General features: G+C 51.3%; 13 non-coding genes across 13 annotated transcripts; all 13 read right to left on the bottom strand.

Moving 5' to 3' along the window:
- Window positions 1-587: 587 nt before the first annotated feature.
- On the bottom strand, window positions 588-779 carry LOC132809627 (U2 spliceosomal RNA). Its single transcript, XR_009642470.1, has one exon. It is a non-coding gene; the product is annotated as a U2 spliceosomal RNA (small nuclear RNA).
- A 1,821-nt stretch (window positions 780-2,600) lies between these two features.
- On the bottom strand, window positions 2,601-2,792 carry LOC132809626 (U2 spliceosomal RNA). Its single transcript, XR_009642469.1, has one exon. It is a non-coding gene; the product is annotated as a U2 spliceosomal RNA (small nuclear RNA).
- Window positions 2,793-4,608: 1,816 nt separating this feature from the next.
- On the bottom strand, window positions 4,609-4,800 carry LOC132809625 (U2 spliceosomal RNA). The gene has a single exon (XR_009642468.1). It is a non-coding gene; the product is annotated as a U2 spliceosomal RNA (small nuclear RNA).
- A 1,818-nt stretch (window positions 4,801-6,618) lies between these two features.
- Window positions 6,619-6,810, bottom strand: LOC132809622 (U2 spliceosomal RNA). Its single transcript, XR_009642466.1, has one exon. It is a non-coding gene; the product is annotated as a U2 spliceosomal RNA (small nuclear RNA).
- A 1,798-nt stretch (window positions 6,811-8,608) lies between these two features.
- LOC132809621 (U2 spliceosomal RNA) lies at window positions 8,609-8,800 on the bottom strand. The gene has a single exon (XR_009642465.1). It is a non-coding gene; the product is annotated as a U2 spliceosomal RNA (small nuclear RNA).
- A 1,818-nt stretch (window positions 8,801-10,618) lies between these two features.
- Window positions 10,619-10,810, bottom strand: LOC132809620 (U2 spliceosomal RNA). The gene has a single exon (XR_009642464.1). It is a non-coding gene; the product is annotated as a U2 spliceosomal RNA (small nuclear RNA).
- A 1,800-nt stretch (window positions 10,811-12,610) lies between these two features.
- Window positions 12,611-12,802, bottom strand: LOC132809619 (U2 spliceosomal RNA). Its single transcript, XR_009642463.1, has one exon. It is a non-coding gene; the product is annotated as a U2 spliceosomal RNA (small nuclear RNA).
- Window positions 12,803-14,622: 1,820 nt separating this feature from the next.
- LOC132809618 (U2 spliceosomal RNA) lies at window positions 14,623-14,814 on the bottom strand. Its single transcript, XR_009642462.1, has one exon. It is a non-coding gene; the product is annotated as a U2 spliceosomal RNA (small nuclear RNA).
- Window positions 14,815-16,615: 1,801 nt separating this feature from the next.
- LOC132809617 (U2 spliceosomal RNA) lies at window positions 16,616-16,807 on the bottom strand. Its single transcript, XR_009642460.1, has one exon. It is a non-coding gene; the product is annotated as a U2 spliceosomal RNA (small nuclear RNA).
- A 1,797-nt stretch (window positions 16,808-18,604) lies between these two features.
- LOC132809616 (U2 spliceosomal RNA) lies at window positions 18,605-18,796 on the bottom strand. Its single transcript, XR_009642459.1, has one exon. It is a non-coding gene; the product is annotated as a U2 spliceosomal RNA (small nuclear RNA).
- Window positions 18,797-20,614: 1,818 nt separating this feature from the next.
- LOC132809615 (U2 spliceosomal RNA) lies at window positions 20,615-20,806 on the bottom strand. Its single transcript, XR_009642458.1, has one exon. It is a non-coding gene; the product is annotated as a U2 spliceosomal RNA (small nuclear RNA).
- Window positions 20,807-22,605: 1,799 nt separating this feature from the next.
- On the bottom strand, window positions 22,606-22,797 carry LOC132809614 (U2 spliceosomal RNA). The gene has a single exon (XR_009642457.1). It is a non-coding gene; the product is annotated as a U2 spliceosomal RNA (small nuclear RNA).
- A 1,802-nt stretch (window positions 22,798-24,599) lies between these two features.
- LOC132809612 (U2 spliceosomal RNA) lies at window positions 24,600-24,791 on the bottom strand. Its single transcript, XR_009642456.1, has one exon. It is a non-coding gene; the product is annotated as a U2 spliceosomal RNA (small nuclear RNA).
- Between the last annotated feature and the right edge of the window lie 1,443 nt (window positions 24,792-26,234).

Below are 26,234 nucleotides of genomic sequence, written 5' to 3'. Positions count from 1 at the left end.
ACAAAGACATTTCTTTCTTGTTCAAGAAAATATTAGGATAAATTTGTTGCCTCGGGGGTGGGGGGGGAGGCGGGGGGGTTGGGAAGGGGCTGTGGGGGCTGATCTGATAGCCATTTGACATTGGCTGAGTCATGGGATCCCACAACCTGATTTGACTGTGTTAAAAATCCCACAACACCAGGTTTCAGCCCAACGGGGTTCTTTGAAATTACAGCAGTCACCCCACCCCCCGCCACCGCCGTACCATCGGGGGGATACGTTCCAAGAACGACCGCAGAAGCCCAAAACGGCAGACAAGGGCAAATCCATTCATTTAAATTGGCAAGTTACCTTCCTGGCAGGCCCCTGGTTCCAGAATGTTCCCTGTAGCACGTTGGGGTTACCCCTGTCCTGGCTTTCTGCGTGCTGCACCTTCATCAGGTAACTGCAGAGCAGGTTCATAAGACAGAAAACCCGTAACAAAAGACGATAGTTTCCTGCAACTGAAAAGACAATAGATGCAACAATCACTGACTGCCATCAACACGGCAAACTAGCAAAGGCAAGAGATTCACATTGCATTCACCTGCTTTTGAACTTGGGTAAGCGTTGGGTGCACCATTCCTGGAAACACTGCAATACCAGGCTGATACATGGAGAGGACAGAGCAAGCCCTTAAGCCATCTCCCTGCTCCAAAAATCCATTTAATACAAACACTCCCACCTTCGGGAGATATCAGCGATTAAACTGATAAGAACAGAAACTACACATATTCCAAGCCAAAAGGCCGAGAAGCGATAGCACATTAATACTCCAACGGTGGAGGTCATATTTGCCGACTATCCTTTCCATCAGTTTGATGATATTCAAAGTTCCTTTATTCCCTTACCGTCTACCTTCCTTCCAAGATATCCAACCAGACCGGAAGATCACTCTGCAGCAGTCGCTGTGCTTTCCCCGTGCTTTTCTGTCCATCTGTTACGTAGCCGCGTAGGTCGCGCTGACGACCAATCAGATGGCACGGGCCGGAGCCACCGCACGTCAGGTCGACTGCAGAGAGGTTTCTCCCGGTGATCGGGGACAGCGGCGGCGGCAGGGTCATTCATTCCCCGGCAGGGTCATTCATTCCCCCGGCATCTACAAGATTCACCAGAATTCCTCAGGCAGCACCTTGCAAACCCATGGCCAACGCAGCCTCGAAGGATGACGGCAGCAGATCCACGGGAACACCACCATTCGCAAGTTCCCCCCCCCCCCCCGAGACACTCGCTGTCCTGAATTGCAAATATGTCTTTGTTCCTCCGGTGTTACCGGGTCAAAATCGGGAATCCCCGCCCAAACAGCATCGCGGGGCTACCGACAGCACTTGGACTGCAGCGGTTCGAGAGAGCAGCTCACCACCAGGCTGATCTCGGCATGGGCGAGAAATGTTGGCCTTGACGGAAAGATCCTATTCATTGCCTCCCCTTGTGTTGGTGTAGCTTGCCCATAAATGCCAATCATCGTTTCCCTCACGTACAGGATTCGCTCCTCGGCATTCCGCATCAATCCGAAAAGTTGCGAAAAGCGAATTACGTCCGTGCACCCTTTCTTTATCGTCCACTTTCAATATCCTCTCTACTTGTATCCGACTCTCTGTGGAGAATGGGGAGGGAGCTGATCTCCCCGTGTAAACATGTCACGCTGCAAGCGCGCCTCATCACCACCAGCAGCTCGATTCGACATCTCCGTTCACATTGCTGCAGATCGCTGACAACATTATAATCCGACCCAGTTGACAAACTGACAACTGTTTCGCTACTTGCACCGCAAATGATGACAAATCGTTCCAAATCGTACGGGTGGCACAGTGGATCAGTGGTTAGTACGGCTGCCTGGTGGCACCAGGGAGCTGAAGCCAGTTCCAGCCTTGGGCGATCGTCTGCGTGAATAATCTTTACGTACAGACGTAGCTACTAAAGCAGGTCGCTTCCGTACAGTAGTTTGCGAAGAAACAAACAGAGATGGGGGTTTCACTCTATTCAGGAAACAGACCAAAGACATTTCTTTCTTGTTCAAGAAAATATTAGGATAAATTTGTTGCCTCGGGGGTGGGGGGGGAGGCGGGGGGGTTGGGAAGGGGCTGTGGGGGCTGATCTGATAGCCATTTGACATTGGCTGAGTCATGGGATCCCACAACCTGATTTGACTGTGTTAAAAATCCCACAACACCAGGTTTCAGCCCAACGGGGTTCTTTGAAATTACAGCAGTCACCCCACCCCCCGCCACCGCCGTACCATCGGTGGGATACGTTCCAAGAACGACCGCAGAAGCCCAAAACGGCAGACAAGGGCAAATCCATTCATTTAAATTGGCAAGTTACCTTCCTGGCAGGCCCCTGGTTCCAGAATGTTCCCTGTAGCACGTTGGGGTTACCCCTGTCCTGGCTTTCAGCGTGCTGCACCTTCATCAGGTAACTGCAGAGCAGGTTCATAAGACAGAAAACCCGTAACAAAAGACGATAGTTTCCTGCAACTGAAAAGACAATAGATGCAACAATCACTGACTGCCATCAACACGGCAAACTAGCAAAGGCAAGAGATTCACATTGCATTCACCTGCTTTTGAACTTGGGTAAGCGTTGGGTGCACCATTCCTGGAAACACTGCAATACCAGGCTGATACATGGAGAGGACAGAGCAAGCCCTTAAGCCATCTCCCTGCTCCAAAAATCCATTTAATACAAACACTCCCACCTTCGGGAGATATCAGCGATTAAACTGATAAGAACAGAAACTACACATATTCCAAGCCAAAAGGCCGAGAAGCGATAGCACATTAATACTCCAACGGTGGAGGTCATATTTGCCGACTATCCTTTCCATCAGTTTGATGATATTCAAAGTTCCTTTATTCCCTTACCGTCTACCTTCCTTCCAAGATATCCAACCAGACCGGAAGATCACTCTGCAGCAGTCGCTGTGCTTTCCCCGTGCTTTTCTCTCCATCTGTTACGTAGCCGCGTAGGTCGCGCTGACGACCAATCAGATGGCACGGGCCGGAGCCACCGCACGTCAGGTCGACTGCAGAGAGGTTTCTCCCGGTGATCGGGGACAGCGGCGGCGGCAGGGTCATTCATTCCCCGGCAGGGTCATTCATTCCCCGGCATCTACAAGATTCACCAGAATTCCTCAGGCAGCACCTTGCAAACCCATGGCCAACGCAGCCTCGAAGGATGACGGCAGCAGATCCACGGGAACACCACCATTCGCAAGTTCTCCCCCCCCCCGAGACACTCGCTGTCCTGAATTGCAAATATGTCTTTGTTCCTCCGGTGTTACCGGGTCAAAATCGGGAATCCCCGCCCAAACAGCATCGCGGGGCTACCGACAGCACTTGGACTGCAGCGGTTCGAGAGAGCAGCTCACCACCAGGCTGATCTCGGCATGGGCGAGAAATGTTGGCCTTGACGGAAAGATCCTATTCATTGCCTCCCCTTGTGTTGGTGTAGCTTGCCCATAAATGCCAATCATCGTTTCCCTCACGTACAGGATTCGCTCCTCGGCATTCCGCATCAATCCGAAAAGTTGCGAAAAGCGAATTACGTCCGTGCACCCTTTCTTTATCGTCCACTTTCAATATCCTCTCTACTTGTATCCGACTCTCTGGAGAATGGGGAGGGAGCTGATCTCCCCGTGTAAACATGTCACGCTGCAAGCGCGCCTCATCACCACCAGCAGCTCGATTCGACATCTCCGTTCACATTGCTGCAGATCGCTGACAACATTATAATCCGACCCAGTTGACAAACTGACAACTGTTTCGCTACTTGCACCGCAAATGATGACAAATCGTTCCAAATCGTACGGGTGGCACAGTGGATCAGTGGTTAGTACGGCTGCCTGGTGGCACCAGGGAGCTGAAGCCAGTTCCAGCCTTGGGCGATCGTCTGCGTGAATAATCTTTACGTACAGACGTAGCTACTAAAGCAGGTCGCTTCCGTACAGTAGTTTGCGAAGAAACAAACAGAGATGGGGGTTTCACTCTATTCAGGAAACAGACCAAAGACATTTCTTTCTTGTTCAAGAAAATATTAGGATAAATTTGTTGCCTCGGGGGTGGGGGGGGAGGCGGGGGGGTTGGGAAGGGGCTGTGGGGGCTGATCTGATAGCCATTTGACATTGGCTGAGTCATGGGATCCCACAACCTGATTTGACTGTGTTAAAAATCCCACAACACCAGGTTTCAGCCCAACGGGGTTCTTTGAAATTACAGCAGTCACCCCACCCCCCGCCACCGCCGTACCATCGGTGGGATACGTTCCAAGAACGACCGCAGAAGCCCAAAACGGCAGACAAGGGCAAATCCATTCATTTAAATTGGCAAGTTACCTTCCTGGCAGGCCCCTGGTTCCAGAATGTTCCCTGTAGCACGTTGGGGTTACCCCTGTCCTGGCTTTCAGCGTGCTGCACCTTCATCAGGTAACTGCAGAGCAGGTTCATAAGACAGAAAACCCGTAACAAAAGACGATAGTTTCCTGCAACTGAAAAGACAATAGATGCAACAATCACTGACTGCCATCAACACGGCAAACTAGCAAAGGCAAGAGATTCACATTGCATTCACCTGCTTTTGAACTTGGGTAAGCGTTGGGTGCACCATTCCTGGAAACACTGCAATACCAGGCTGATACATGGAGAGGACAGAGCAAGCCCTTAAGCCATCTCCCTGCTCCAAAAATCCATTTAATACAAACACTCCCACCTTCGGGAGATATCAGCGATTAAACTGATAAGAACAGAAACTACACATATTCCAAGCCAAAAGGCCGAGAAGCGATAGCACATTAATACTCCAACGGTGGAGGTCATATTTGCCGACTATCCTTTCCATCAGTTTGATGATATTCAAAGTTCCTTTATTCCCTTACCGTCTACCTTCCTTCCAAGATATCCAACCAGACCGGAAGATCACTCTGCAGCAGTCGCTGTGCTTTCCCCGTGCTTTTCTCTCCATCTGTTACGTAGCCGCGTAGGTCGCGCTGACGACCAATCAGATGGCACGGGCCGGAGCCACCGCACGTCAGGTCGACTGCAGAGAGGTTTCTCCCGGTGATCGGGGACAGCGGCGGCGGCAGGGTCATTCATTCCCCCGGCAGGGTCATTCATTCCCCCGGCATCTACAAGATTCACCAGAATTCCTCAGGCAGCACCTTGCAAACCCATGGCCAACGCAGCCTCGAAGGATGACGGCAGCAGATCCACGGGAACACCACCATTCGCAAGTTCTCCCCCCCCCCGAGACACTCGCTGTCCTGAATTGCAAATATGTCTTTGTTCCTCCGGTGTTACCGGGTCAAAATCGGGAATCCCCGCCCAAACAGCATCGCGGGGCTACCGACAGCACTTGGACTGCAGCGGTTCGAGAGAGCAGCTCACCACCAGGCTGATCTCGGCATGGGCGAGAAATGTTGGCCTTGACGGAAAGATCCTATTCATTGCCTCCCCTTGTGTTGGTGTAGCTTGCCCATAAATGCCAATCATCGTTTCCCTCACGTACAGGATTCGCTCCTCGGCATTCCGCATCAATCCGAAAAGTTGCGAAAAGCGAATTACGTCCGTGCACCCTTTCTTTATCGTCCACTTTCAATATCCTCTCTACTTGTATCCGACTCTCTGGAGAATGGGGAGGGAGCTGATCTCCCCGTGTAAACATGTCACGCTGCAAGCGCGCCTCATCACCACCAGCAGCTCGATTCGACATCTCCGTTCACATTGCTGCAGATCGCTGACAACATTATAATCCGACCCAGTTGACAAACTGACAACTGTTTCGCTACTTGCACCGCAAATGATGACAAATCGTTCCAAATCGTACGGGTGGCACAGTGGATCAGTGGTTAGTACGGCTGCCTGGTGGCACCAGGGAGCTGAAGCCAGTTCCAGCCTTGGGCGATCGTCTGCGTGAATAATCTTTACGTACAGACGTAGCTACTAAAGCAGGTCGCTTCCGTACAGTAGTTTGCGAAGAAACAAACAGAGATGGGGGTTTCACTCTATTCAGGAAACAGACCAAAGACATTTCTTTCTTGTTCAAGAAAATATTAGGATAAATTTGTTGCCTCGGGGGTGGGGGGGGAGGCGGGGGGGTTGGGAAGGGGCTGTGGGGGCTGATCTGATAGCCATTTGACATTGGCTGAGTCATGGGATCCCACAACCTGATTTGACTGTGTTAAAAATCCCACAACACCAGGTTTCAGCCCAACGGGGTTCTTTGAAATTACAGCAGTCACCCCACCCCCCGCCACCGCCGTACCATCGGTGGGATACGTTCCAAGAACGACCGCAGAAGCCCAAAACGGCAGACAAGGGCAAATCCATTCATTTAAATTGGCAAGTTACCTTCCTGGCAGGCCCCTGGTTCCAGAATGTTCCCTGTAGCACGTTGGGGTTACCCCTGTCCTGGCTTTCAGCGTGCTGCACCTTCATCAGGTAACTGCAGAGCAGGTTCATAAGACAGAAAACCCGTAACAAAAGACGATAGTTTCCTGCAACTGAAAAGACAATAGATGCAACAATCACTGACTGCCATCAACACGGCAAACTAGCAAAGGCAAGAGATTCACATTGCATTCACCTGCTTTTGAACTTGGGTAAGCGTTGGGTGCACCATTCCTGGAAACACTGCAATACCAGGCTGATACATGGAGAGGACAGAGCAAGCCCTTAAGCCATCTCCCTGCTCCAAAAATCCATTTAATACAAACACTCCCACCTTCGGGAGATATCAGCGATTAAACTGATAAGAACAGAAACTACACATATTCCAAGCCAAAAGGCCGAGAAGCGATAGCACATTAATACTCCAACGGTGGAGGTCATATTTGCCGACTATCCTTTCCATCAGTTTGATGATATTCAAAGTTCCTTTATTCCCTTACCGTCTACCTTCCTTCCAAGATATCCAACCAGACCGGAAGATCACTCTGCAGCAGTCGCTGTGCTTTCCCCGTGCTTTTCTGTCCATCTGTTACGTAGCCGCGTAGGTCGCGCTGACGACCAATCAGATGGCACGGGCCGGAGCCACCGCACGTCAGGTCGACTGCAGAGAGGTTTCTCCCGGTGATCGGGGACAGCGGCGGCGGCAGGGTCATTCATTCCCCCGGCATCTACAAGATTCACCAGAATTCCTCAGGCAGCACCTTGCAAACCCATGGCCAACGCAGCCTCGAAGGATGACGGCAGCAGATCCACGGGAACACCACCATTCGCAAGTTCTCCCCCCCGCCGAGGCACTCGCTGTCCTGAATTGCAAATATGTCTTTGTTCCTCCGGTGTTACCGGGTCAAAATCGGGAATCCCCGCCCAAACAGCATCGCGGGGCTACCGACAGCACTTGGACTGCAGCGGTTCGAGAGAGCAGCTCACCACCAGGCTGATCTCGGCATGGGCGAGAAATGTTGGCCTTGACGGAAAGATCCTATTCATTGCCTCCCCTTGTGTTGGTGTAGCTTGCCCATAAATGCCAATCATCGTTTCCCTCACGTACAGGATTCGCTCCTCGGCATTCCGCATCAATCCGAAAAGTTGCGAAAAGCGAATTACGTCCGTGCACCCTTTCTTTATCGTCCACTTTCAATATCCTCTCTACTTGTATCCGACTCTCTGTGGAGAATGGGGAGGGAGCTGATCTCCCCGTGTAAACATGTCACGCTGCAAGCGCGCCTCATCACCACCAGCAGCTCGATTCGACATCTCCGTTCACATTGCTGCAGATCGCTGACAACATTATAATCCGACCCAGTTGACAAACTGACAACTGTTTCGCTACTTGCACCGCAAATGATGACAAATCGTTCCAAATCGTACGGGTGGCACAGTGGATCAGTGGTTAGTACGGCTGCCTGGTGGCACCAGGGAGCTGAAGCCAGTTCCAGCCTTGGGCGATCGTCTGCGTGAATAATCTTTACGTACAGACGTAGCTACTAAAGCAGGTCGCTTCCGTACAGTAGTTTGCGAAGAAACAAACAGAGATGGGGGTTTCACTCTATTCAGGAAACAGACCAAAGACATTTCTTTCTTGTTCAAGAAAATATTAGGATAAATTTGTTGCCTCGGGGGTGGGGGGGGAGGCGGGGGGGTTGGGAAGGGGCTGTGGGGGCTGATCTGATAGCCATTTGACATTGGCTGAGTCATGGGATCCCACAACCTGATTTGACTGTGTTAAAAATCCCACAACACCAGGTTTCAGCCCAACGGGGTTCTTTGAAATTACAGCAGTCACCCCACCCCCGCCACCGCCGTACCATCGGTGGGATACGTTCCAAGAACGACCGCAGAAGCCCAAAACGGCAGACAAGGGCAAATCCATTCATTTAAATTGGCAAGTTACCTTCCTGGCAGGCCCCTGGTTCCAGAATGTTCCCTGTAGCACGTTGGGGTTACCCCTGTCCTGGCTTTCAGCGTGCTGCACCTTCATCAGGTAACTGCAGAGCAGGTTCATAAGACAGAAAACCCGTAACAAAAGACGATAGTTTCCTGCAACTGAAAAGACAATAGATGCAACAATCACTGACTGCCATCAACACGGCAAACTAGCAAAGGCAAGAGATTCACATTGCATTCACCTGCTTTTGAACTTGGGTAAGCGTTGGGTGCACCATTCCTGGAAACACTGCAATACCAGGCTGATACATGGAGAGGACAGAGCAAGCCCTTAAGCCATCTCCCTGCTCCAAAAATCCATTTAATACAAACACTCCCACCTTCGGGAGATATCAGCGATTAAACTGATAAGAACAGAAACTACACATATTCCAAGCCAAAAGGCCGAGAAGCGATAGCACATTAATACTCCAACGGTGGAGGTCATATTTGCCGACTATCCTTTCCATCAGTTTGATGATATTCAAAGTTCCTTTATTCCCTTACCGTCTACCTTCCTTCCAAGATATCCAACCAGACCGGAAGATCACTCTGCAGCAGTCGCTGTGCTTTCCCCGTGCTTTTCTCTCCATCTGTTACGTAGCCGCGTAGGTCGCGCTGACGACCAATCAGATGGCACGGGCCGGAGCCACCGCACGTCAGGTCGACTGCAGAGAGGTTTCTCCCGGTGATCGGGGACAGCGGCGGCGGCAGGGTCATTCATTCCCCGGCAGGGTCATTCATTCCCCCGGCATCTACAAGATTCACCAGAATTCCTCAGGCAGCACCTTGCAAACCCATGGCCAACGCAGCCTCGAAGGATGACGGCAGCAGATCCACGGGAACACCACCATTCGCAAGTTCTCTCCCCCCCCCGAGACACTCGCTGTCCTGAATTGCAAATATGTCTTTGTTCCTCCGGTGTTACCGGGTCAAAATCGGGAATCCCCGCCCAAACAGCATCGCGGGGCTACCGACAGCACTTGGACTGCAGCGGTTCGAGAGAGCAGCTCACCACCAGGCTGATCTCGGCATGGGCGAGAAATGTTGGCCTTGACGGAAAGATCCTATTCATTGCCTCCCCTTGTGTTGGTGTAGCTTGCCCATAAATGCCAATCATCGTTTCCCTCACGTACAGGATTCGCTCCTCGGCATTCCGCATCAATCCGAAAAGTTGCGAAAAGCGAATTACGTCCGTGCACCCTTTCTTTATCGTCCACTTTCAATATCCTCTCTACTTGTATCCGACTCTCTGGAGAATGGGGAGGGAGCTGATCTCCCCGTGTAAACATGTCACGCTGCAAGCGCGCCTCATCACCACCAGCAGCTCGATTCGACATCTCCGTTCACATTGCTGCAGATCGCTGACAACATTATAATCCGACCCAGTTGACAAACTGACAACTGTTTCGCTACTTGCACCGCAAATGATGACAAATCGTTCCAAATCGTACGGGTGGCACAGTGGATCAGTGGTTAGTACGGCTGCCTGGTGGCACCAGGGAGCTGAAGCCAGTTCCAGCCTTGGGCGATCGTCTGCGTGAATAATCTTTACGTACAGACGTAGCTACTAAAGCAGGTCGCTTCCGTACAGTAGTTTGCGAAGAAACAAACAGAGATGGGGGTTTCACTCTATTCAGGAAACAGACCAAAGACATTTCTTTCTTGTTCAAGAAAATATTAGGATAAATTTGTTGCCTCGGGGGTGGGGGGGGAGGCGGGGGGGTTGGGAAGGGGCTGTGGGGGCTGATCTGATAGCCATTTGACATTGGCTGAGTCATGGGATCCCACAACCTGATTTGACTGTGTTAAAAATCCCACAACACCAGGTTTCAGCCCAACGGGGTTCTTTGAAATTACAGCAGTCACCCCACCCCCCGCCACCGCCGTACCATCGGTGGGATACGTTCCAAGAACGACCGCAGAAGCCCAAAACGGCAGACAAGGGCAAATCCATTCATTTAAATTGGCAAGTTACCTTCCTGGCAGGCCCCTGGTTCCAGAATGTTCCCTGTAGCACGTTGGGGTTACCCCTGTCCTGGCTTTCAGCGTGCTGCACCTTCATCAGGTAACTGCAGAGCAGGTTCATAAGACAGAAAACCCGTAACAAAAGACGATAGTTTCCTGCAACTGAAAAGACAATAGATGCAACAATCACTGACTGCCATCAACACGGCAAACTAGCAAAGGCAAGAGATTCACATTGCATTCACCTGCTTTTGAACTTGGGTAAGCGTTGGGTGCACCATTCCTGGAAACACTGCAATACCAGGCTGATACATGGAGAGGACAGAGCAAGCCCTTAAGCCATCTCCCTGCTCCAAAAATCCATTTAATACAAACACTCCCACCTTCGGGAGATATCAGCGATTAAACTGATAAGAACAGAAACTACACATATTCCAAGCCAAAAGGCCGAGAAGCGATAGCACATTAATACTCCAACGGTGGAGGTCATATTTGCCGACTATCCTTTCCATCAGTTTGATGATATTCAAAGTTCCTTTATTCCCTTACCGTCTACCTTCCTTCCAAGATATCCAACCAGACCGGAAGATCACTCTGCAGCAGTCGCTGTGCTTTCCCCGTGCTTTTCTCTCCATCTGTTACGTAGCCGCGTAGGTCGCGCTGACGACCAATCAGATGGCACGGGCCGGAGCCACCGCACGTCAGGTCGACTGCAGAGAGGTTTCTCCCGGTGATCGGGGACAGCGGCGGCGGCGGCAGGGTCATTCATTCCCCCGGCATCTACAAGATTCACCAGAATTCCTCAGGCAGCACCTTGCAAACCCATGGCCAACGCAGCCTCGAAGGATGACGGCAGCAGATCCACGGGAACACCACCATTCGCAAGTTCTCCCCCCCCCCGAGGCACTCGCTGTCCTGAATTGCAAATATGTCTTTGTTCCTCCGGTGTTACCGGGTCAAAATCGGGAATCCCCGCCCAAACAGCATCGCGGGGCTACCGACAGCACTTGGACTGCAGCGGTTCGAGAGAGCAGCTCACCACCAGGCTGATCTCGGCATGGGCGAGAAATGTTGGCCTTGACGGAAAGATCCTATTCATTGCCTCCCCTTGTGTTGGTGTAGCTTGCCCATAAATGCCAATCATCGTTTCCCTCACGTACAGGATTCGCTCCTCGGCATTCCGCATCAATCCGAAAAGTTGCGAAAAGCGAATTACGTCCGTGCACCCTTTCTTTATCGTCCACTTTCAATATCCTCTCTACTTGTATCCGACTCTCTGGAGAATGGGGAGGGAGCTGATCTCCCCGTGTAAACATGTCACGCTGCAAGCGCGCCTCATCACCACCAGCAGCTCGATTCGACATCTCCGTTCACATTGCTGCAGATCGCTGACAACATTATAATCCGACCCAGTTGACAAACTGACAACTGTTTCGCTACTTGCACCGCAAATGATGACAAATCGTTCCAAATCGTACGGGTGGCACAGTGGATCAGTGGTTAGTACGGCTGCCTGGTGGCACCAGGGAGCTGAAGCCAGTTCCAGCCTTGGGCGATCGTCTGCGTGAATAATCTTTACGTACAGACGTAGCTACTAAAGCAGGTCGCTTCCGTACAGTAGTTTGCGAAGAAACAAACAGAGATGGGGGTTTCACTCTATTCAGGAAACAGACTAAAGACATTTCTTTCTTGTTCAAGAAAATATTAGGATAAATTTGTTGCCTCGGGGGTGGGGGGGGAGGCGGGGGGGTTGGGAAGGGGCTGTGGGGGCTGATCTGATAGCCATTTGACATTGGCTGAGTCATGGGATCCCACAACCTGATTTGACTGTGTTAAAAATCCCACAACACCAGGTTTCAGCCCAACGGGGTTCTTTGAAATTACAGCAGTCACCCCACCCCCCGCCACCGCCGTACCATCGGTGGGATACGTTCCAAGAACGACCGCAGAAGCCCAAAACGGCAGACAAGGGCAAATCCATTCATTTAAATTGGCAAGTTACCTTCCTGGCAGGCCCCTGGTTCCAGAATGTTCCCTGTAGCACGTTGGGGTTACCCCTGTCCTGGCTTTCAGCGTGCTGCACCTTCATCAGGTAACTGCAGAGCAGGTTCATAAGACAGAAAACCCGTAACAAAAGACGATAGTTTCCTGCAACTGAAAAGACAATAGATGCAACAATCACTGACTGCCATCAACACGGCAAACTAGCAAAGGCAAGAGATTCACATTGCATTCACCTGCTTTTGAACTTGGGTAAGCGTTGGGTGCACCATTCCTGGAAACACTGCAATACCAGGCTGATACATGGAGAGGACAGAGCAAGCCCTTAAGCCATCTCCCTGCTCCAAAAATCCATTTAATACAAACACTCCCACCTTCGGGAGATATCAGCGATTAAACTGATAAGAACAGAAACTACACATATTCCAAGCCAAAAGGCCGAGAAGCGATAGCACATTAATACTCCAACGGTGGAGGTCATATTTGCCGACTATCCTTTCCATCAGTTTGATGATATTCAAAGTTCCTTTATTCCCTTACCGTCTACCTTCCTTCCAAGATATCCAACCAGACCGGAAGATCACTCTGCAGCAGTCGCTGTGCTTTCCCCGTGCTTTTCTCTCCATCTGTTACGTAGCCGCGTAGGTCGCGCTGACGACCAATCAGATGGCACGGGCCGGAGCCACCGCACGTCAGGTCGACTGCAGAGAGGTTTCTCCCGGTGATCGGGGACAGCGGCGGCGGCAGGGTCATTCATTCCCCCGGCAGGGTCATTCATTCCCCCGGCATCTACAAGATTCACCAGAATTCCTCAGGCAGCACCTTGCAAACCCATGGCCAACGCAGCCTCGAAGGATGACGGCAGCAGATCCACGGGAACACCACCATTCGCAAGTTCTCTCCCCCCCCCCGAGACACTCGCTGTCCTGAATTGCAAATATGTCTTTGTTCCTCCGGTGTTACCGGGTCAAAATCGGGAATCCCCGCCCAAACAGCATCGCGGGGCTACCGACAGCACTTGGACTGCAGCGGTTCGAGAGAGCAGCTCACCACCAGGCTGATCTCGGCATGGGCGAGAAATGTTGGCCTTGACGGAAAGATCCTATTCATTGCCTCCCCTTGTGTTGGTGTAGCTTGCCCATAAATGCCAATCATCGTTTCCCTCACGTACAGGATTCGCTCCTCGGCATTCCGCATCAATCCGAAAAGTTGCGAAAAGCGAATTACGTCCGTGCACCCTTTCTTTATCGTCCACTTTCAATATCCTCTCTACTTGTATCCGACTCTCTGGAGAATGGGGAGGGAGCTGATCTCCCCGTGTAAACATGTCACGCTGCAAGCGCGCCTCATCACCACCAGCAGCTCGATTCGACATCTCCGTTCACATTGCTGCAGATCGCTGACAACATTATAATCCGACCCAGTTGACAAACTGACAACTGTTTCGCTACTTGCACCGCAAATGATGACAAATCGTTCCAAATCGTACGGGTGGCACAGTGGATCAGTGGTTAGTACGGCTGCCTGGTGGCACCAGGGAGCTGAAGCCAGTTCCAGCCTTGGGCGATCGTCTGCGTGAATAATCTTTACGTACAGACGTAGCTACTAAAGCAGGTCGCTTCCGTACAGTAGTTTGCGAAGAAACAAACAGAGATGGGGGTTTCACTCTATTCAGGAAACAGACCAAAGACATTTCTTTCTTGTTCAAGAAAATATTAGGATAAATTTGTTGCCTCGGGGGTGGGGGGGGAGGCGGGGGGGTTGGGAAGGGGCTGTGGGGGCTGATCTGATAGCCATTTGACATTGGCTGAGTCATGGGATCCCACAACCTGATTTGACTGTGTTAAAAATCCCACAACACCAGGTTTCAGCCCAACGGGGTTCTTTGAAATTACAGCAGTCACCCCACCCCCCGCCACCGCCGTACCATCGGTGGGATACGTTCCAAGAACGACCGCAGAAGCCCAAAACGGCAGACAAGGGCAAATCCATTCATTTAAATTGGCAAGTTACCTTCCTGGCAGGCCCCTGGTTCCAGAATGTTCCCTGTAGCACGTTGGGGTTACCCCTGTCCTGGCTTTCAGCGTGCTGCACCTTCATCAGGTAACTGCAGAGCAGGTTCATAAGACAGAAAACCCGTAACAAAAGACGATAGTTTCCTGCAACTGAAAAGACAATAGATGCAACAATCACTGACTGCCATCAACACGGCAAACTAGCAAAGGCAAGAGATTCACATTGCATTCACCTGCTTTTGAACTTGGGTAAGCGTTGGGTGCACCATTCCTGGAAACACTGCAATACCAGGCTGATACATGGAGAGGACAGAGCAAGCCCTTAAGCCATCTCCCTGCTCCAAAAATCCATTTAATACAAACACTCCCACCTTCGGGAGATATCAGCGATTAAACTGATAAGAACAGAAACTACACATATTCCAAGCCAAAAGGCCGAGAAGCGATAGCACATTAATACTCCAACGGTGGAGGTCATATTTGCCGACTATCCTTTCCATCAGTTTGATGATATTCAAAGTTCCTTTATTCCCTTACCGTCTACCTTCCTTCCAAGATATCCAACCAGACCGGAAGATCACTCTGCAGCAGTCGCTGTGCTTTCCCCGTGCTTTTCTCTCCATCTGTTACGTAGCCGCGTAGGTCGCGCTGACGACCAATCAGATGGCACGGGCCGGAGCCACCGCACGTCAGGTCGACTGCAGAGAGGTTTCTCCCGGTGATCGGGGACAGCGGCGGCGGCAGGGTCATTCATTCCCCCGGCATCTACAAGATTCACCAGAATTCCTCAGGCAGCACCTTGCAAACCCATGGCCAACGCAGCCTCGAAGGATGACGGCAGCAGATCCACGGGAACACCACCATTCGCAAGTTCTCCCCCCCCCCCCGAGACACTCGCTGTCCTGAATTGCAAATATGTCTTTGTTCCTCCGGTGTTACCGGGTCAAAATCGGGAATCCCCGCCCAAACAGCATCGCGGGGCTACCGACAGCACTTGGACTGCAGCGGTTCGAGAGAGCAGCTCACCACCAGGCTGATCTCGGCATGGGCGAGAAATGTTGGCCTTGACGGAAAGATCCTATTCATTGCCTCCCCTTGTGTTGGTGTAGCTTGCCCATAAATGCCAATCATCGTTTCCCTCACGTACAGGATTCGCTCCTCGGCATTCCGCATCAATCCGAAAAGTTGCGAAAAGCGAATTACGTCCGTGCACCCTTTCTTTATCGTCCACTTTCAATATCCTCTCTACTTGTATCCGACTCTCTGTGGAGAATGGGGAGGGAGCTGATCTCCCCGTGTAAACATGTCACGCTGCAAGCGCGCCTCATCACCACCAGCAGCTCGATTCGACATCTCCGTTCACATTGCTGCAGATCGCTGACAACATTATAATCCGACCCAGTTGACAAACTGACAACTGTTTCGCTACTTGCACCGCAAATGATGACAAATCGTTCCAAATCGTACGGGTGGCACAGTGGATCAGTGGTTAGTACGGCTGCCTGGTGGCACCAGGGAGCTGAAGCCAGTTCCAGCCTTGGGCGATCGTCTGCGTGAATAATCTTTACGTACAGACGTAGCTACTAAAGCAGGTCGCTTCCGTACAGTAGTTTGCGAAGAAACAAACAGAGATGGGGGTTTCACTCTATTCAGGAAACAGACTAAAGACATTTCTTTCTTGTTCAAGAAAATATTAGGATAAATTTGTTGCCTCGGGGGTGGGGGGGGAGGCGGGGGGGTTGGGAAGGGGCTGTGGGGGCTGATCTGATAGCCATTTGACATTGGCTGAGTCATGGGATCCCACAACCTGATTTGACTGTGTTAAAAATCCCACAACACCAGGTTTCAGCCCAACGGGGTTCTTTGAAATTACAGCAGTCACCCCACCCCCCGCCACCGCCGTACCATCGGTGGGATACGTTCCAAGAACGACCGCAGAAGCCCAAAACGGCAGACAAGGGCAAATCCATTCATTTAAATTGGCAAGTTACCTTCCTGGCAGGCCCCTGGTTCCAGAATGTTCCCTGTAGCACGTTGGGGTTACCCCTGTCCTGGCTTTCAGCGTGCTGCACCTTCATCAGGTAACTGCAGAGCAGGTTCATAAGACAGAAAACCCGTAACAAAAGACGATAGTTTCCTGCAACTGAAAAGACAATAGATGCAACAATCACTGACTGCCATCAACACGGCAAACTAGCAAAGGCAAGAGATTCACATTGCATTCACCTGCTTTTGAACTTGGGTAAGCGTTGGGTGCACCATTCCTGGAAACACTGCAATACCAGGCTGATACATGGAGAGGACAGAGCAAGCCCTTAAGCCATCTCCCTGCTCCAAAAATCCATTTAATACAAACACTCCCACCTTCGGGAGATATCAGCGATTAAACTGATAAGAACAGAAACTACACATATTCCAAGCCAAAAGGCCGAGAAGCGATAGCACATTAATACTCCAACGGTGGAGGTCATATTTGCCGACTATCCTTTCCATCAGTTTGATGATATTCAAAGTTCCTTTATTCCCTTACCGTCTACCTTCCTTCCAAGATATCCAACCAGACCGGAAGATCACTCTGCAGCAGTCGCTGTGCTTTCCCCGTGCTTTTCTCTCCATCTGTTACGTAGCCGCGTAGGTCGCGCTGACGACCAATCAGATGGCACGGGCCGGAGCCACCGCACGTCAGGTCGACTGCAGAGAGGTTTCTCCCGGTGATCGGGGACAGCGGCGGCGGCAGGGTCATTCATTCCCCCGGCATCTACAAGATTCACCAGAATTCCTCAGGCAGCACCTTGCAAACCCATGGCCAACGCAGCCTCGAAGGATGACGGCAGCAGATCCACGGGAACACCACCATTCGCAAGTTCTCCCCCCCCCCGAGACACTCGCTGTCCTGAATTGCAAATATGTCTTTGTTCCTCCGGTGTTACCGGGTCAAAATCGGGAATCCCCGCCCAAACAGCATCGCGGGGCTACCGACAGCACTTGGACTGCAGCGGTTCGAGAGAGCAGCTCACCACCAGGCTGATCTCGGCATGGGCGAGAAATGTTGGCCTTGACGGAAAGATCCTATTCATTGCCTCCCCTTGTGTTGGTGTAGCTTGCCCATAAATGCCAATCATCGTTTCCCTCACGTACAGGATTCGCTCCTCGGCATTCCGCATCAATCCGAAAAGTTGCGAAAAGCGAATTACGTCCGTGCACCCTTTCTTTATCGTCCACTTTCAATATCCTCTCTACTTGTATCCGACTCTCTGGAGAATGGGGAGGGAGCTGATCTCCCCGTGTAAACATGTCACGCTGCAAGCGCGCCTCATCACCACCAGCAGCTCGATTCGACATCTCCGTTCACATTGCTGCAGATCGCTGACAACATTATAATCCGACCCAGTTGACAAACTGACAACTGTTTCGCTACTTGCACCGCAAATGATGACAAATCGTTCCAAATCGTACGGGTGGCACAGTGGATCAGTGGTTAGTACGGCTGCCTGGTGGCACCAGGGAGCTGAAGCCAGTTCCAGCCTTGGGCGATCGTCTGCGTGAATAATCTTTACGTACAGACGTAGCTACTAAAGCAGGTCGCTTCCGTACAGTAGTTTGCGAAGAAACAAACAGAGATGGGGGTTTCACTCTATTCAGGAAACAGACTAAAGACATTTCTTTCTTGTTCAAGAAAATATTAGGATAAATTTGTTGCCTCGGGGGTGGGGGGGGAGGCGGGGGGGTTGGGAAGGGGCTGTGGGGGCTGATCTGATAGCCATTTGACATTGGCTGAGTCATGGGATCCCACAACCTGATTTGACTGTGTTAAAAATCCCACAACACCAGGTTTCAGCCCAACGGGGTTCTTTGAAATTACAGCAGTCACCCCACCCCCCGCCACCGCCGTACCATCGGTGGGATACGTTCCAAGAACGACCGCAGAAGCCCAAAACGGCAGACAAGGGCAAATCCATTCATTTAAATTGGCAAGTTACCTTCCTGGCAGGCCCCTGGTTCCAGAATGTTCCCTGTAGCACGTTGGGGTTACCCCTGTCCTGGCTTTCAGCGTGCTGCACCTTCATCAGGTAACTGCAGAGCAGGTTCATAAGACAGAAAACCCGTAACAAAAGACGATAGTTTCCTGCAACTGAAAAGACAATAGATGCAACAATCACTGACTGCCATCAACACGGCAAACTAGCAAAGGCAAGAGATTCACATTGCATTCACCTGCTTTTGAACTTGGGTAAGCGTTGGGTGCACCATTCCTGGAAACACTGCAATACCAGGCTGATACATGGAGAGGACAGAGCAAGCCCTTAAGCCATCTCCCTGCTCCAAAAATCCATTTAATACAAACACTCCCACCTTCGGGAGATATCAGCGATTAAACTGATAAGAACAGAAACTACACATATTCCAAGCCAAAAGGCCGAGAAGCGATAGCACATTAATACTCCAACGGTGGAGGTCATATTTGCCGACTATCCTTTCCATCAGTTTGATGATATTCAAAGTTCCTTTATTCCCTTACCGTCTACCTTCCTTCCAAGATATCCAACCAGACCGGAAGATCACTCTGCAGCAGTCGCTGTGCTTTCCCCGTGCTTTTCTCTCCATCTGTTACGTAGCCGCGTAGGTCGCGCTGACGACCAATCAGATGGCACGGGCCGGAGCCACCGCACGTCAGGTCGACTGCAGAGAGGTTTCTCCCGGTGATCGGGGACAGCGGCGGCGGCAGGGTCATTCATTCCCCCGGCAGGGTCATTCATTCCCCCGGCATCTACAAGATTCACCAGAATTCCTCAGGCAGCACCTTGCAAACCCATGGCCAACGCAGCCTCGAAGGATGACGGCAGCAGATCCACGGGAACACCACCATTCGCAAGTTCTCCCCCCCCCCGAGACACTCGCTGTCCTGAATTGCAAATATGTCTTTGTTCCTCCGGTGTTACCGGGTCAAAATCGGGAATCCCCGCCCAAACAGCATCGCGGGGCTACCGACAGCACTTGGACTGCAGCGGTTCGAGAGAGCAGCTCACCACCAGGCTGATCTCGGCATGGGCGAGAAATGTTGGCCTTGACGGAAAGATCCTATTCATTGCCTCCCCTTGTGTTGGTGTAGCTTGCCCATAAATGCCAATCATCGTTTCCCTCACGTACAGGATTCGCTCCTCGGCATTCCGCATCAATCCGAAAAGTTGCGAAAAGCGAATTACGTCCGTGCACCCTTTCTTTATCGTCCACTTTCAATATCCTCTCTACTTGTATCCGACTCTCTGGAGAATGGGGAGGGAGCTGATCTCCCCGTGTAAACATGTCACGCTGCAAGCGCGCCTCATCACCACCAGCAGCTCGATTCGACATCTCCGTTCACATTGCTGCAGATCGCTGACAACATTATAATCCGACCCAGTTGACAAACTGACAACTGTTTCGCTACTTGCACCGCAAATGATGACAAATCGTTCCAAATCGTACGGGTGGCACAGTGGATCAGTGGTTAGTACGGCTGCCTGGTGGCACCAGGGAGCTGAAGCCAGTTCCAGCCTTGGGCGATCGTCTGCGTGAATAATCTTTACGTACAGACGTAGCTACTAAAGCAGGTCGCTTCCGTACAGTAGTTTGCGAAGAAACAAACAGAGATGGGGGTTTCACTCTATTCAGGAAACAGACCAAAGACATTTCTTTCTTGTTCAAGAAAATATTAGGATAAATTTGTTGCCTCGGGGGTGGGGGGGGAGGCGGGGGGGTTGGGAAGGGGCTGTGGGGGCTGATCTGATAGCCATTTGACATTGGCTGAGTCATGGGATCCCACAACCTGATTTGACTGTGTTAAAAATCCCACAACACCAGGTTTCAGCCCAACGGGGTTCTTTGAAATTACAGCAGTCACCCCACCCCCCGCCACCGCCGTACCATCGGTGGGATACGTTCCAAGAACGACCGCAGAAGCCCAAAACGGCAGACAAGGGCAAATCCATTCATTTAAATTGGCAAGTTACCTTCCTGGCAGGCCCCTGGTTCCAGAATGTTCCCTGTAGCACGTTGGGGTTACCCCTGTCCTGGCTTTCAGCGTGCTGCACCTTCATCAGGTAACTGCAGAGCAGGTTCATAAGACAGAAAACCCGTAACAAAAGACGATAGTTTCCTGCAACTGAAAAGACAATAGATGCAACAATCACTGACTGCCATCAACACGGCAAACTAGCAAAGGCAAGAGATTCACATTGCATTCACCTGCTTTTGAACTTGGGTAAGCGTTGGGTGCACCATTCCTGGAAACACTGCAATACCAGGCTGATACATGGAGAGGACAGAGCAAGCCCTTAAGCCATCTCCCTGCTCCAAAAATCCATTTAATACAAACACTCCCACCTTCGGGAGATATCAGCGATTAAACTGATAAGAACAGAAACTACACATATTCCAAGCCAAAAGGCCGAGAAGCGATAGCACATTAATACTCCAACGGTGGAGGTCATATTTGCCGACTATCCTTTCCATCAGTTTGATGATATTCAAAGTTCCTTTATTCCCTTACCGTCTACCTTCCTTCCAAGATATCCAACCAGACCGGAAGATCACTCTGCAGCAGTCGCTGTGCTTTCCCCGTGCTTTTCTCTCCATCTGTTACGTAGCCGCGTAGGTCGCGCTGACGACCAATCAGATGGCACGGGCCGGAGCCACCGCACGTCAGGTCGACTGCAGAGAGGTTTCTCCCGGTGATCGGGGACAGCGGCGGCGGCAGGGTCATTCATTCCCCCGGCATCTACAAGATTCACCAGAATTCCTCAGGCAGCACCTTGCAAACCCATGGCCAACGCAGCCTCGAAGGATGACGGCAGCAGATCCACGGGAACACCACCATTCGCAAGTTCTCCTCCCCCCCCCGAGACACTCGCTGTCCTGAATTGCAAATATGTCTTTGTTCCTCCGGTGTTACCGGGTCAAAATCGGGAATCCCCGCCCAAACAGCATCGCGGGGCTACCGACAGCACTTGGACTGCAGCGGTTCGAGAGAGCAGCTCACCACCAGGCTGATCTCGGCATGGGCGAGAAATGTTGGCCTTGACGGAAAGATCCTATTCATTGCCTCCCCTTGTGTTGGTGTAGCTTGCCCATAAATGCCAATCATCGTTTCCCTCACGTACAGGATTCGCTCCTCGGCATTCCGCATCAATCCGAAAAGTTGCGAAAAGCGAATTACGTCCGTGCACCCTTTCTTTATCGTCCACTTTCAATATCCTCTCTACTTGTATCCGACTCTCTGGAGAATGGGGAGGGAGCTGATCTCCCCGTGTAAACATGTCACGCTGCAAGCGCGCCTCATCACCACCAGCAGCTCGATTCGACATCTCCGTTCACATTGCTGCAGATCGCTGACAACATTATAATCCGACCCAGTTGACAAACTGACAACTGTTTCGCTACTTGCACCGCAAATGATGACAAATCGTTCCAAATCGTACGGGTGGCACAGTGGATCAGTGGTTAGTACGGCTGCCTGGTGGCACCAGGGAGCTGAAGCCAGTTCCAGCCTTGGGCGATCGTCTGCGTGAATAATCTTTACGTACAGACGTAGCTACTAAAGCAGGTCGCTTCCGTACAGTAGTTTGCGAAGAAACAAACAGAGATGGGGGTTTCACTCTATTCAGGAAACAGACCAAAGACATTTCTTTCTTGTTCAAGAAAATATTAGGATAAATTTGTTGCCTCGGGGGTGGGGGGGGAGGCGGGGGGGTTGGGAAGGGGCTGTGGGGGCTGATCTGATAGCCATTTGACATTGGCTGAGTCATGGGATCCCACAACCTGATTTGACTGTGTTAAAAATCCCACAACACCAGGTTTCAGCCCAACGGGGTTCTTTGAAATTACAGCAGTCACCCCACCCCCCGCCACCGCCGTACCATCGGTGGGATACGTTCCAAGAACGACCGCAGAAGCCCAAAACGGCAGACAAGGGCAAATCCATTCATTTAAATTGGCAAGTTACCTTCCTGGCAGGCCCCTGGTTCCAGAATGTTCCCTGTAGCACGTTGGGGTTACCCCTGTCCTGGCTTTCAGCGTGCTGCACCTTCATCAGGTAACTGCAGAGCAGGTTCATAAGACAGAAAACCCGTAACAAAAGACGATAGTTTCCTGCAACTGAAAAGACAATAGATGCAACAATCACTGACTGCCATCAACACGGCAAACTAGCAAAGGCAAGAGATTCACATTGCATTCACCTGCTTTTGAACTTGGGTAAGCGTTGGGTGCACCATTCCTGGAAACACTGCAATACCAGGCTGATACATGGAGAGGACAGAGCAAGCCCTTAAGCCATCTCCCTGCTCCAAAAATCCATTTAATACAAACACTCCCACCTTCGGGAGATATCAGCGATTAAACTGATAAGAACAGAAACTACACATATTCCAAGCCAAAAGGCCGAGAAGCGATAGCACATTAATACTCCAACGGTGGAGGTCATATTTGCCGACTATCCTTTCCATCAGTTTGATGATATTCAAAGTTCCTTTATTCCCTTACCGTCTACCTTCCTTCCAAGATATCCAACCAGACCGGAAGATCACTCTGCAGCAGTCGCTGTGCTTTCCCCGTGCTTTTCTCTCCATCTGTTACGTAGCCGCGTAGGTCGCGCTGACGACCAATCAGATGGCACGGGCCGGAGCCACCGCACGTCAGGTCGACTGCAGAGAGGTTTCTCCCGGTGATCGGGGACAGCGGCGGCGGCAGGGTCATTCATTCCCCCGGCATCTACAAGATTCACCAGAATTCCTCAGGCAGCACCTTGCAAACCCATGGCCAACGCAGCCTCGAAGGATGACGGCAGCAGATCCACGGGAACACCACCATTCGCAAGTTCTCCCTCCCCCCCCCGAGACACTCGCTGTCCTGAATTGCAAATATGTCTTTGTTCCTCCGGTGTTACCGGGTCAAAATCGGGAATCCCCGCCCAAACAGCATCGCGGGGCTACCGACAGCACTTGGACTGCAGCGGTTCGAGAGAGCAGCTCACCACCAGGCTGATCTCGGCATGGGCGAGAAATGTTGGCCTTGACGGAAAGATCCTATTCATTGCCTCCCCTTGTGTTGGTGTAGCTTGCCCATAAATGCCAATCATCGTTTCCCTCACGTACAGGATTCGCTCCTCGGCATTCCGCATCAATCCGAAAAGTTGCGAAAAGCGAATTACGTCCGTGCACCCTTTCTTTATCGTCCACTTTCAATATCCTCTCTACTTGTATCCGACTCTCTGTGGAGAATGGGGAGGGAGCTGATCTCCCCGTGTAAACATGTCACGCTGCAAGCGCGCCTCATCACCACCAGCAGCTCGATTCGACATCTCCGTTCACATTGCTGCAGATCGCTGACAACATTATAATCCGACCCAGTTGACAAACTGACAACTGTTTCGCTACTTGCACCGCAAATGATGACAAATCGTTCCAAATCGTACGGGTGGCACAGTGGATCAGTGGTTAGTACGGCTGCCTGGTGGCACCAGGGAGCTGAAGCCAGTTCCAGCCTTGGGCGATCGTCTGCGTGAATAATCTTTACGTACAGACGTAGCTACTAAAGCAGGTCGCTTCCGTACAGTAGTTTGCGAAGAAACAAACAGAGATGGGGGTTTCACTCTATTCAGGAAACAGACTAAAGACATTTCTTTCTTGTTCAAGAAAATATTAGGATAAATTTGTTGCCTCGGGGGTGGGGGGGGAGGCGGGGGGGTTGGGAAGGGGCTGTGGGGGCTGATCTGATAGCCATTTGACATTGGCTGAGTCATGGGATCCCACAACCTGATTTGACTGTGTTAAAAATCCCACAACACCAGGTTTCAGCCCAACGGGGTTCTTTGAAATTACAGCAGTCACCCCACCCCCCGCCACCGCCGTACCATCGGTGGGATACGTTCCAAGAACGACCGCAGAAGCCCAAAACGGCAGACAAGGGCAAATCCATTCATTTAAATTGGCAAGTTACCTTCCTGGCAGGCCCCTGGTTCCAGAATGTTCCCTGTAGCACGTTGGGGTTACCCCTGTCCTGGCTTTCAGCGTGCTGCACCTTCATCAGGTAACTGCAGAGCAGGTTCATAAGACAGAAAACCCGTAACAAAAGACGATAGTTTCCTGCAACTGAAAAGACAATAGATGCAACAATCACTGACTGCCATCAACACGGCAAACTAGCAAAGGCAAGAGATTCACATTGCATTCACCTGCTTTTGAACTTGGGTAAGCGTTGGGTGCACCATTCCTGGAAACACTGCAATACCAGGCTGATACATGGAGAGGACAGAGCAAGCCCTTAAGCCATCTCCCTGCTCCAAAAATCCATTTAATACAAACACTCCCACCTTCGGGAGATATCAGCGATTAAACTGATAAGAACAGAAACTACACATATTCCAAGCCAAAAGGCCGAGAAGCGATAGCACATTAATACTCCAACGGTGGAGGTCATATTTGCCGACTATCCTTTCCATCAGTTTGATGATATTCAAAGTTCCTTTATTCCCTTACCGTCTACCTTCCTTCCAAGATATCCAACCAGACCGGAAGATCACTCTGCAGCAGTCGCTGTGCTTTCCCCGTGCTTTTCTCTCCATCTGTTACGTAGCCGCGTAGGTCGCGCTGACGACCAATCAGATGGCACGGGCCGGAGCCACCGCACGTCAGGTCGACTGCAGAGAGGTTTCTCCCGGTGATCGGGGACAGCGGCGGCGGCAGGGTCATTCATTCCCCCGGCAGGGTCATTCATTCCCCCGGCATCTACAAGATTCACCAGAATTCCTCAGGCAGCACCTTGCAAACCCATGGCCAACGCAGCCTCGAAGGATGACGGCAGCAGATCCACGGGAACACCACCATTCGCAAGTTCTCTCCCCCCCCCCGAGACACTCGCTGTCCTGAATTGCAAATATGTCTTTGTTCCTCCGGTGTTACCGGGTCAAAATCGGGAATCCCCGCCCAAACAGCATCGCGGGGCTACCGACAGCACTTGGACTGCAGCGGTTCGAGAGAGCAGCTCACCACCAGGCTGATCTCGGCATGGGCGAGAAATGTTGGCCTTGACGGAAAGATCCTATTCATTGCCTCCCCTTGTGTTGGTGTAGCTTGCCCATAAATGCCAATCATCGTTTCCCTCACGTACAGGATTCGCTCCTCGGCATTCCGCATCAATCCGAAAAGTTGCGAAAAGCGAATTACGTCCGTGCACCCTTTCTTTATCGTCCACTTTCAATATCCTCTCTACTTGTATCCGACTCTGTGGAGAATGGGGAGGGAGCTGATCTCCCCGTGTAAACATGTCACGCTGCAAGCGCGCCTCATCACCACCAGCAGCTCGATTCGACATCTCCGTTCACATTGCTGCAGATCGCTGACAACATTATAATCCGACCCAGTTGACAAACTGACAACTGTTTCGCTACTTGCACCGCAAATGATGACAAATCGTTCCAAATCGTACGGGTGGCACAGTGGATCAGTGGTTAGTACGGCTGCCTGGTGGCACCAGGGAGCTGAAGCCAGTTCCAGCCTTGGGCGATCGTCTGCGTGAATAATCTTTACGTACAGACGTAGCTACTAAAGCAGGTCGCTTCCGTACAGTAGTTTGCGAAGAAACAAACAGAGATGGGGGTTTCACTCTATTCAGGAAACAGACCAAAGACATTTCTTTCTTGTTCAAGAAAATATTAGGATAAATTTGTTGCCTCGGGGGTGGGGGGGGAGGCGGGGGGGTTGGGAAGGGGCTGTGGGGGCTGATCTGATAGCCATTTGACATTGGCTGAGTCATGGGATCCCACAACCTGATTTGACTGTGTTAAAAATCCCACAACACCAGGTTTCAGCCCAACGGGGTTCTTTGAAATT

The sequence above is a fragment of the Hemiscyllium ocellatum genome, unplaced genomic scaffold, assembly GCF_020745735.1.
Source record: "Hemiscyllium ocellatum isolate sHemOce1 unplaced genomic scaffold, sHemOce1.pat.X.cur. scaffold_1311_pat_ctg1, whole genome shotgun sequence".
NCBI classification, from domain to species: domain Eukaryota; kingdom Metazoa; phylum Chordata; class Chondrichthyes; order Orectolobiformes; family Hemiscylliidae; genus Hemiscyllium; species Hemiscyllium ocellatum.
Note: the sequence above shows the minus strand (reverse complement) of the source record. Positions and strands in the feature narration are given on the sequence as shown.